Source organism: Nyctibius grandis, unplaced genomic scaffold, assembly GCF_013368605.1.
Source record: "Nyctibius grandis isolate bNycGra1 unplaced genomic scaffold, bNycGra1.pri scaffold_90_arrow_ctg1, whole genome shotgun sequence".
Taxonomy (NCBI): domain Eukaryota; kingdom Metazoa; phylum Chordata; class Aves; order Nyctibiiformes; family Nyctibiidae; genus Nyctibius; species Nyctibius grandis.
In genome coordinates, this window is record NW_027167612.1 from 1 (window position 1) to 9836 (window position 9836).

At 49.4% G+C, this 9836-nt stretch overlaps 1 long non-coding RNA gene across 2 annotated transcripts; it reads left to right on the plus strand.

Moving 5' to 3' along the window:
- The first annotated feature begins 3593 nt into the window (after positions 1 to 3593).
- LOC137677534 (uncharacterized) lies at positions 3594 to 5885 on the plus strand. 2 transcript variants are annotated; one of them, XR_011050286.1, is made up of 3 exons: positions 3594 to 3673; positions 4437 to 4547; positions 5354 to 5885. It is a non-coding gene; the product is annotated as an uncharacterized lncRNA (long non-coding RNA). The 2 variants fall into 2 exon arrangements; XR_011050287.1 differs by lacking the exon at positions 3594 to 3673 and adding an exon at positions 3949 to 4168.
- The last annotated feature ends 3951 nt before the right edge of the window (positions 5886 to 9836 follow it).

Consider the following 9836-nt stretch of genomic DNA (forward strand, 5'->3'; position numbering starts at 1 on the left):
ATCTGTAGATTGGATGTGATCTTTCACACGGGGAGGGCGGAAGGAAAATTTGCACTCCTTCATAAAAACCGTGGCAAACGGTCGCTGCAGGTTTTTGCTATTTTTTTTTTATTATTATTATCTGATGCGCTTTCCTGCAACTGTTCAGTTTTGTAGAATATTTTTACTGGAATCCGTGCATATGCTTATAGCTCTAAAAACTGTCTTGTTTCGTTGAAGTTCACTTCCTCCAGAGTCCACAGCAGTCCGTTCTTCGCCGCCGGTCAGCTGATCTTTATCTTCTGGTTCCGCTTGGGCTCCGCTCAACACCCCGTCCTCGATGTTCTCGCCGTGACCAGCGTCCCGTCTTGACCAGAGTCTGCTTTGCACTGCCGGCGTCTCCTAAGTATTAACCTAAAATACCTGAAGTGTGTTTAGAACCTTATTTCTACTGCTTCTTACTTGTAAGTATTTGGGGCGAGCGGAAAAGAAGGCAGGGACTCTGCGAGGGAGGAGGCGAGGGCTGAAAGCCAAAGGCCTCAGGCTCCTTTATTGCTGTTCTACTGCCCTATTGAAATGCAGGAGCCGGACTGGGCGGTTCGAGACACCGTCAACGTTCACAGGCTGAGCGCTCATCACCCCTTCTGGGAAGAGCCACGGTGCTGTGGGCTCAGAACATCAACAGCCGTTCCTTGTTTTCAGTTCTGTCTTCAGAACTGCCCTTCAACACACACGTTTACTTCTTTCACGCCTCAGAGGGCCCCGTGAACTGCTCAGGGCTCCTTTATCTTAACAGGGAGCGAGAACTATTCTCGGTGCAGCCTTCCCCAGGGAATCCCCTGCTCTGCAAGTAAAGCACAGCTGTTTGCGGGCTGATGGTCTTCCACAAGTATTCTGTATTCTTTTAAGGTAAAAAAGATTAAGCGTACATCCTTTTTACTGGAATCGTCAGAAATTAATACTTGTCGGCCTAGTCCTGCTTAGCTGCTCATTAAGCTTTGACTGACGATTGGTTTAGTCACAGGTCCGGATTGTGGTAGAAGTTTTCACATAAATTGTTACAGAAGTTCTCATGAATTAAGAATAGAATAATAAATACAAGTCAATCTGATAAACACAGGTGGGCTTTCACAATCCATGAATGTTGTTCTCAGAGCTCCTTGTGTAATCCTGACCTATGACGGAACAAATCATCAATTGAAGCTTAATGAGTAGCTAAGCAGGAGTAGGCCTAGAAGTATTACCTTCTGATGATTTTAGTAAAAGGGATGTATGGTTAACCTTTTCTTTACTTTAACAGAAATATGGGATACTTGAAAGAAGCATTAATAGAAATAAAGCTCTAAGTAGACTCTAGCTATTTTAGGTTAATACTTAGGAGACGCTGGCAGTGGAAACGAGACCGGTCAACCCGGATCAAGGCGGGACGCCGATTACAGGAAGAACATTAAGGATGGGGGGCGTGTCGACCGGAGCCGGAGCGGTACCAGAGCATAAAGATCAGCTCAGCAACGGAATAGAAGGGACTTTTGTGGACTCCTGACAATGGACTTTTGTGGACGCTTGACGAAGGAAGAAAGAGGAATGGAAATAGTTAGTGGATTTTTAACAGAAGCTCGTGAGAAGTTTGTGATCTAACTGCTGCTTAGTTTCTGTATAAACCGATAGTGAATTTGAGTCAGGTACCGTTCAGTGTGGTGGCGGTCCAACTTCGAGTTGCTTCGATGAAGAATCGGCAAACCTGGAGACCCGGACTCTGCCGATTTTCTTTAACAAGGATTATACAAAGGAGCTTTGAGAAGAATATTGAAGGGTTGTGAAAGCCCACCCGTGTTTGTTAGCTAGACTTGTATTTATTATTCTACTCCTAATTCTTTTTCACCTCTTCTGATTCTTACCTGCTGAATTCATGAGAACTTGTACGACAACGTACACGACAGTTTCTACAACAGCTTTTATGTTAGGAATGAGTTGAAAATGGTGTCCGTGAGTCCCGATGCCGATGTTAAGTGTTCAAACCGCTCAGGCTGTTAAAGGCTGTGTTGTATTTCGAGCTGACCTGTTTACCTAGAGTCCTCCTTTAGCTCAACTGCTCTCCTGGCTCTTATCCCGACTGCGTTCCTCTACTTTCTTGTGTGCTGTTTTTTGACGGTGCCGGAGTCTAACTTGGGAGTTCTGTTTTTCAGCCGCCTTGTGGTAAGCGTGTCGTGAGGCTCGGCGGCTACCGCCGGCGCAGGTTTGCCTGCAGGTCGTTAAGCGTTTGTGAGGGTGAGGGACCGGCGCGGTGTGCGGAGGCTCCTGGCTGTGGGGGCAGCGAGGGGCGTCGGGTGTGGAGGGCCGAGAGGGGCCGGGGGCATCGGTGGCCCTGGGGAGCCCGTCCCGGCGCGGGAACGAGGCGGAGCAGAGGCGGAGGGAGAGGCGCGGCACCGTCCCCTGGCATGGTGCCCCTGTGCCGTGGGGCGTCTGCCGGGGGGACAGGCTGCGGGACGGGGCTGGTGACGGGGCAACCGTTTGGAGGAGTAAGGAGGTGGCGGTCAGGGCTGTTTCCCTCCTTTAGTGCGTGTTTTTGGGGTGAATGAAAAGCGGGGAGGGGGTCTGGGTGGTGATGACGTCATTTGGAGCACCCGAATGTCACCGAGGCGGGGCAAGGACGCAGCGGAGCGGCAGGTAAGTGGGGCACGGGGGGGTCCCCCGAGGAAAGGGGTGTCGGAGCGTAAAACCGCGCGCCAATCATCGGTGGGAGAGGCGAGGCGGTGGCGCCCCCGCGCGTCGGGAGGGCGGCAGTGCAGCTCGGGGGCCGCACATGCGCAGCGGAGGGGCGCCCCGGCCGCGCTGGGTGCAGCAGCGGTCGCTTTTTACGTTTTTTTCTCGATCTCCCTTTTAGTTCTCGGGAGCTATTTTTTTAATTTTCTCCTTTTCTTAATCGCGGTCGCTTTTAAAAAAGTGTCTCCGAGGCTGCGTTTTAGTTGGCCGCCGCTGCTTTTGCCGAGGGAGCGGTGCTTAAAGGGGTCGCGGGCGGAACATGGTCGGTGTCCCCCGGGCAACCGCGCATGCGCAGTGGCCGGCTCCTTGCCGCCCTGGGTGCCGGGCGTGGGCGTGGCCGTGCCCCTGCGGGGGCGGAGCAGAGGCGTGGTCTCCCGCGGAACCCCGCCCCGAGGGGAGGGACTGGGCGTGGTCTCCTGCGGAACCCCGCCCCGAGGGGGCGGGACGGGGAGGCGTGGCCTCCAGCAGAACCCCGCCCTGGGGGGCGGGACGGGGCGTGGTTTCCTGCGCGACTCCGCCCTGAGGGGCAGGACATGGGCGGGGTCCCCTGGGGAGCCGCGCATGCGCAGTTGAGGGGCGCTCTGGCGGCGCCTTCTGCTGCCGCCCTGTGGTCACATTTCGGTATCGCCGCTTTTTTACCTTTTTTTTTTTTTTTTTTTTTTTTTTTTTTTTTTTTCTCCGCGGGTTCCGGCGCGGCGGGGACGGGGCGGGTCCCGGCGCGGGTCCCGGCGGGGCGGCGGCTACCGGAGCGGAGGCTCCCGGGGCGGCGCGGCGCCGGTCCCGGCGCAGCGGGTCGCGCGTCCTGGCGCGGCTTCTGGCAAAGCGGCGGCTTCCGGCGCGGCGCGGCGCCGGTCCTCGTCCCGGTCCCGGCGGCAGGTCCTGGTGCGGCGCCGGTCCAGGCGCAGGTCCCGGCGCGGCGCCGGTCCCGGCGGTAGGTCCCGGCGTGGCGCGGCTGCGGCTGCCGGGGCGGCGCGGCGCCGGTCCCGGCGCAAATTCCCGGGGCGGCGCGGTGCCGGTCCCGGCGGCAGGTCCCGGCTCGGCGCGGCGGTGGTTCCCGCGCGGCTCCCGGCGGGGTGGGGGGGTGCGGATCGCGGCGCCGGGCGGGTCCTGGTGCCTGCACGGGGTGGTGGGGGGGAAAGGGCCCCGGCTGCTGCCGCCGGTCCCGGTCCGTGGGGGCGGGCGGGTCTGCGCTCCCGGGGCGGCTGGGCCCGGCTCCCCGCGGGGGACTTTTGGGCCTCGGGGGAGTTCGGGGGGCGGGCGCGGCGGTGCAGGAGATGGCGGAGAAGTAAAGCCTGCGAGAGCGCTAATAAAGCGCCGGCCGGGCTGCGGTGGTGCCGCCCCGCAGGGGGAGAGCAGGCTCGGCAGCTGGGTTTTTGGGCTCCGCAGCGGGCGCTCCGTGAGCTGGTTCGGGGGCCAAAAGCAGAAGGTAAACGGGCCGCTTGCGCGGGGGAGCGGGAGGGCGTCGGGGGGCCGCGTGGGAAAGCGGCGGGTGGGCAGGGTGCGTGGACGTTGCCTGGAGGCGGTGGTCCGGTCACGTCAGAGCCTGAAGTTCGGGGAGGCCGGCACGCAGCGGGCCGGCCGAGCTGAACATCCGAGGTGGTCTCCAGGGGCCGTGTAGCGTGGGCATGTGTGAGGCTGTGTATCTGGGAAGCCTCGTGTTGTAAGAGCTGTATGATACCAATGTGTTCTCTTAGGTGGATAAGAGTCAAGTGACCGGAGCCAGAGAGGAGGAAGGGAGGCAGAGAGAGAGGAAGATGCATCCGAACTGTCAGATTCTCCCAGCAGCTCCAAGGGCGGAAGCCGTGGTGAGTCCTGGACCCTTGGGGCCGTGTCGCCCCTCTTCTGCGTCGCGGTCCTTCCCTGCCCCACCTTCTCTTTCTCTCACAGCTGTAATTTTTTTCGCTTCCCTGCATCTCTTCCTCTCTCGTTCTCCAAGTCCCTCTCTTTCTCTGTTGTTCTGCCTCTCTGCTTTCTTTTTTCTGTCTGCACTTCTGTCCTGTTCCCTGTCCCTCTTTTTTTCATCCTTTGTCCTGCAGCCTATCACTGTTTTTGTCTTTCTCCATCTATCTGTCTGTCTTCCTGTCCCAATTTTTTTTAATTCCTCCCCATCTGCCCTTTAGCCCTTCACAATTACCACCCCTCCCCGTCTGGCCCCCATCTGGCTCCATGTCCCTATTTCTAATTTTCTCTGCCTCTGCCCTGTATTCTAGATACACTTTTCTTTCTTGTATTATCTTATTTCACGTTCCTGTCTCTATGTTTTAATTTCTTCCTTCTCTGTCCTATAGCCTGGTTTTGTCTTTATCGTTCTCTGTCTGGCTCCCTGGCCCTATTCTTTAATTCCTCTGTCTCTCCCCTTCATCTCACTGAGGTTTTTTGGTATTTCTCAGTGTCTCTCTGTCCACCTCACTGTCCCCTCTTTTAATTTCTCCATCTCTGCACTGTGGCCCATCAGAAATCTTTGCTTTTCTCCATCTCTCTCAGTCCGGTTCCCTCTCCCTCCCTCCTCTCTGGCCTGTAGCCCATTGCTGTTTCTTTTGCCCTCTGCCCCTCTCTCTGTCTCGGTAGCTCCCTTTCCCTGTTTTTTAATCCCTTCCTCTCTGCCCTGCAGGGAGGGGGGAGGAGGTGCTCCAGGCACCAGAGCAGAGATTCCCCTGCAGCCCTGGTGACGCAGGTTGTCCCCCTGCAGCCCGTGGAGGTCCGCGGTGGAGCAGATGTGCACCTGCACCCCACGGAGGACCCCTCGCTGGAGTAGGTGGGTGTGCCCGAAGGAAGCCGTGACCCCGTGGAGCGCCCGCGCTGGAGCAGGCTCCTGTCAGCAGCTGTGGCTCTGTGGAGAGGAGCCCATGCTGGAGCAGGTGTAACGACAGGACCTGTGGCCCCATGGGAGGGACCCTATGCTGGAGCAGAAGAAGAGCGTGAGGAGGAATGAGTGGCAGAGACTGTGTGTGATGAACTGACCGCACCCCCTGATCCCCGTCCCCCTGCGTTGGTCAAGGGTAGGATGTAGAGAAGCTGGGAGTCAAGATGAGCCCAGGAAAAAAAAAGAGAGGGGTGGGAGGAAGGTGTTTTTTAGATTTGTTCTTATTTCTCGTTACCCTACTCTGATTTTGATTGACAATAAATTAAATTAATTTCCCCAAGTAGAGTGTGTTTTCCCGTGACGGAAGTTGGTGAGTGATCTCTTTGTCCTTATCTTGACCCACAAGCTTTTTTGTTGTATTTTCTCCCTGTCTTGTTGAGGAAGGCGAACAACAGAGCGCCTCGGTGGGCACCCGGCGGCAGACGTTCGTATTTTGGAGCCTGGCTCTCGGCTCGTCTTTTTCTTGGACATAGCGTGAAACGTTTGGACATTTGGGTAGGTAAACAAGCCCGGAGCCCATTGTTGTTCGGGCTGTGAAAGGGCTGACATGGGACGATTGCAGGCAGGAATAGCTTTCAGGGCCGCCAGCTTTGTTGCGGAAGCAATCTGCGGTCGTTCGCCTTTTTGGAACCGGGTTCCCGTCTCGTTTTTTTGTTGGACAGAGAGTGAAACGTTTGGACATTTGGGCGTTTAGGTCTCCCTCCCTTGTGGTGTTCAGGTCTACCTTTCTTCCACGTGGCGTGCAGGTCTACTGCGTGCAGTCTATCTCTTTTCTAATTTTTTTTACATTTTTTTGGCTTTAGTTTCTTGGCTTTAGTTTCTTGGCTTTAGTTTCTTGGCTTTAGTTTCTTGGCTTTTGTTACTTTTACATTTACTCTTTATTTTTTACTTCTGCTTTTTTAACATCTGTTGCTTTTACTATTACTTTTACTTTTTTATTGCTTAGTTGCCACTGCTTAGTTGCTGCTTATTAGTTTTTCTTTTTTTGCTTTTTCTTTACTTTTTCTTTTACTGGTCTGCCTCTTCCAGGTGTACCTCTTCTGACTGGTTTGCCGCCTTCTGGCGTGCAGGTCTACGTTCGTTTCTGGCGTGCAGGTCTTTTTTACTTTTACCTTTTTACTAAAGAAGTCTAAACGCACAGCATTTTATTTTTTTTACGGTGTCCTGGTTTTGTGCAGATAAAATTTATAGAATCACTTTTCTGTTCCATTTTGTTTCAGTTTGTGGCCAGCTGTGGGACAGGGATCAAGGCCATTAGCAGTTAAATCCAGTGCAGGTGCCCCAGGCTGGCCCACAGGTGTATTCTATAACATTAAGCTCACGTTCGCTATAAAAGGGCAACTTGCTGGGGAGGAGTGGGCCTCTTTTTGCTCTGCTCCCTTCCCTCTTTCTACTTCTTCTCAACAATGGCTATCTCCAGAGGAACTTGCCATCGCTCTGTGGGCTAAGTATAGTTTTGTGTGTTTTGTATTAGCATCGATATCAGTTTTAAATTGTAACCCATGAGTCTCCCTCCTTTTCCTGAATCCCTTTCTCAGTCCGGGAAGGGCAATGGGGTGATAGAACAGCTGCTTACTGTTCAGGGTGGTGGTCGGTGTCCCGGGTATATGAGCCGCAGCCTCTCATCAGGGAGCTCATTTTTCTCCTGAGCTTTGATGGTGTTAGTGCTCAGCTGCTCCTTCAGTCAATTTTAGCCTTTGAGCTGGTCAAGCTATTTGGGCAGATGTATTTTAACATTGAGAGAAGCAGCAGTGTGTCTGTGAGGTAAGAGGTTCAGGTGCAGGAGAGGTTAATTTTCTGCTTTTATTTGTTAAACTTTTGGTTTTAGTTAAACTTTTGGTTTTAGTTAAACTTTTGGTTTTAGTTAAACTTTTGGTTTTAGTTAAACTTTTGGTTTTAGTTTAGTTTAACTAAATTTTTTCTTTAGTTTACAATTTTTTTTTTTTTTTTTAGTTTTATTCTTTTTCTACCTTATAGCGTTCAGGTCTCCCTCCCTTCTGGCGTGCAGGTCTGCCTTTTTTTATGGAATGCAGGTCTCACTCCTTTGTGGCGTGCAGGTCTACTGGGTGCAGTCTATCTGTTTTCTAATTTTTTTTACATTTTCTTAGCTTTTTGGTTTCTTAGCTTTTTGGTTTCTTAGCTTTTTGGTTTCTTAGCTTTTTGGTTTCTTAGCTTTTTGGTTTCTTAGCTTTTTGGTTTCTTAGCTTTTTGGTTTCTTAGCTTTTTGGTTTCTTAGCTTTTTGGTTTCTTAGCTTTTTGGTTTCTTAGCTTTTTGGTTTCTTAGCTTTTTGGTTTCTTAGCTTTTTGGTTTCTTAGCTTTTTGGTTTCTTAGCTTTTTGGTTTCTTAGCTTTTTGGTTTCTTAGCTTTTTGGTTTCTTAGCTTTTTGGTTTCTTAGCTTTTTGGTTTCTTAGCTTTTTGGTTTCTTAGCTTTTTGGTTTCTTAGCTTTTTGGTTTCTTAGCTTTTTGGTTTCTTAGCTTTTTGGTTTCTTAGCTTTTTGGTTTCTTAGCTTTTTGGTTTCTTAGCTTTTTGGTTTCTTAGCTTTTTGGTTTCTTAGCTTTTTGGTTTCTTAGCTTTTTGGTTTCTTAGCTTTTTGGTTTCTTAGCTTTTTGGTTTCTTAGCTTTTTGGTTTCTTAGCTTTTTGGTTTCTTAGCTTTTTGGTTTCTTAGCTTTTTGGTTTCTTAGCTTTTTGGTTTCTTAGCTTTTTGGTTTCTTAGCTTTTTGGTTTCTTAGCTTTTTGGTTTCTTAGCTTTTTGGTTTCTTAGCTTTTTGGTTTCTTAGCTTTTTGGTTTCTTAGCTTTTTGGTTTCTTAGCTTTTTGGTTTCTTAGCTTTTTGGTTTCTTAGCTTTTTGGTTTCTTAGCTTTTTGGTTTCTTAGCTTTTTGGTTTCTTAGCTTTTTGGTTTCTTAGCTTTTTGGTTTCTTAGCTTTTTGGTTTCTTAGCTTTTTGGTTTCTTAGCTTTTTGGTTTCTTAGCTTTTTGGTTTCTTAGCTTTTTGGTTTCTTAGCTTTTTGGTTTCTTAGCTTTTTGGTTTCTTAGCTTTTTGGTTTCTTAGCTTTTTGGTTTCTTAGCTTTTTGGTTTCTTAGCTTTTTGGTTTCTTAGCTTTTTGGTTTCTTAGCTTTTTGGTTTCTTAGCTTTTTGGTTTCTTAGCTTTTTGGTTTCTTAGCTTTTTGGTTTCTTAGCTTTTTGGTTTCTTAGCTTTTTGGTTTCTTAGCTTTTTGGTTTCTTAGCTTTTTGGTTTCTTAGCTTTTTGGTTTCTTAGCTTTTTGGTTTCTTAGCTTTTGTTAACTTTTTCCATTTACTTTTTATTTTTTACTTCTGCTTCGTTAACTTCTGTTGCTTTTACAATTAGTTTTATTTTTTTATTGCTTAGTTGCCACTGCTTCGTTGCTGCTTATTAGTTTTTCTTTTTTTGCTTTTTCTTTAGTTTTTCTTTTATTGGTCTACTTCTTCCAGGTGTACCTCTTCTGCCTGGTTTGCCGCCTTCTGGCGTGCAGGTCTACGTTCGTTTCTGGTGTGCAGGTCTTTTTTACTTTTACTATTATAACTTCATAATTTTTTAATTTTTCTTTTTAATTTTAGTATTTTAGCTTTTGGGTTTTAGTGTGCTAGGGTTGTAGTGTGGGTGCTAGGGTTGTAGTGTCTGTGCTAGGGTTTTTTAACTTAGGTTTCTTTAACATTTAATATTTATTTTTTACTTTTTTAACTTCTGTTACTTTTACAATTACTTTTACTTTTTTGTTTATTAGTGGTGGCTTTATTAGTGGTGGTGGCTTTATTAGTGGTGGCTTTATTAGCTCTTCTTTTTTGCTTTTTGTTTTTTCTTTTCCTGGTCTACCTCTTCCAGGTCCCCCTTAGTTTCTGGCGTGAAGATCCACCTTAGTTTCTGGGTTGTAGGTCTACTGCGTGCTGTCTAGCTCTTTCATAATTTTTTTAATCTTTTTTTTTGTTTTAAGGTTTTAGTGTTGTAGTTTTTGTGTTTTCTTAACTTTTATTTCTTTTACATTTACTCTTTTTTACTTTCACTTTTTAAACTTCTGTTACTTTTACAATTAATTTTACTCTCCTGTTTATTAATTTTACTCTCTTGTTTATTAATGCCCCCACAGGGACATTAGCGGTGTTCCCGTGGGGGCGTGCCAGTGGCGGGATGTGCCGAAGAACCCCCCCGAGGGGCTGGACGGGGGCATGGTCTCCTGCGGAACCCCGCCCAGAGAGGCGGGATACGGGCGC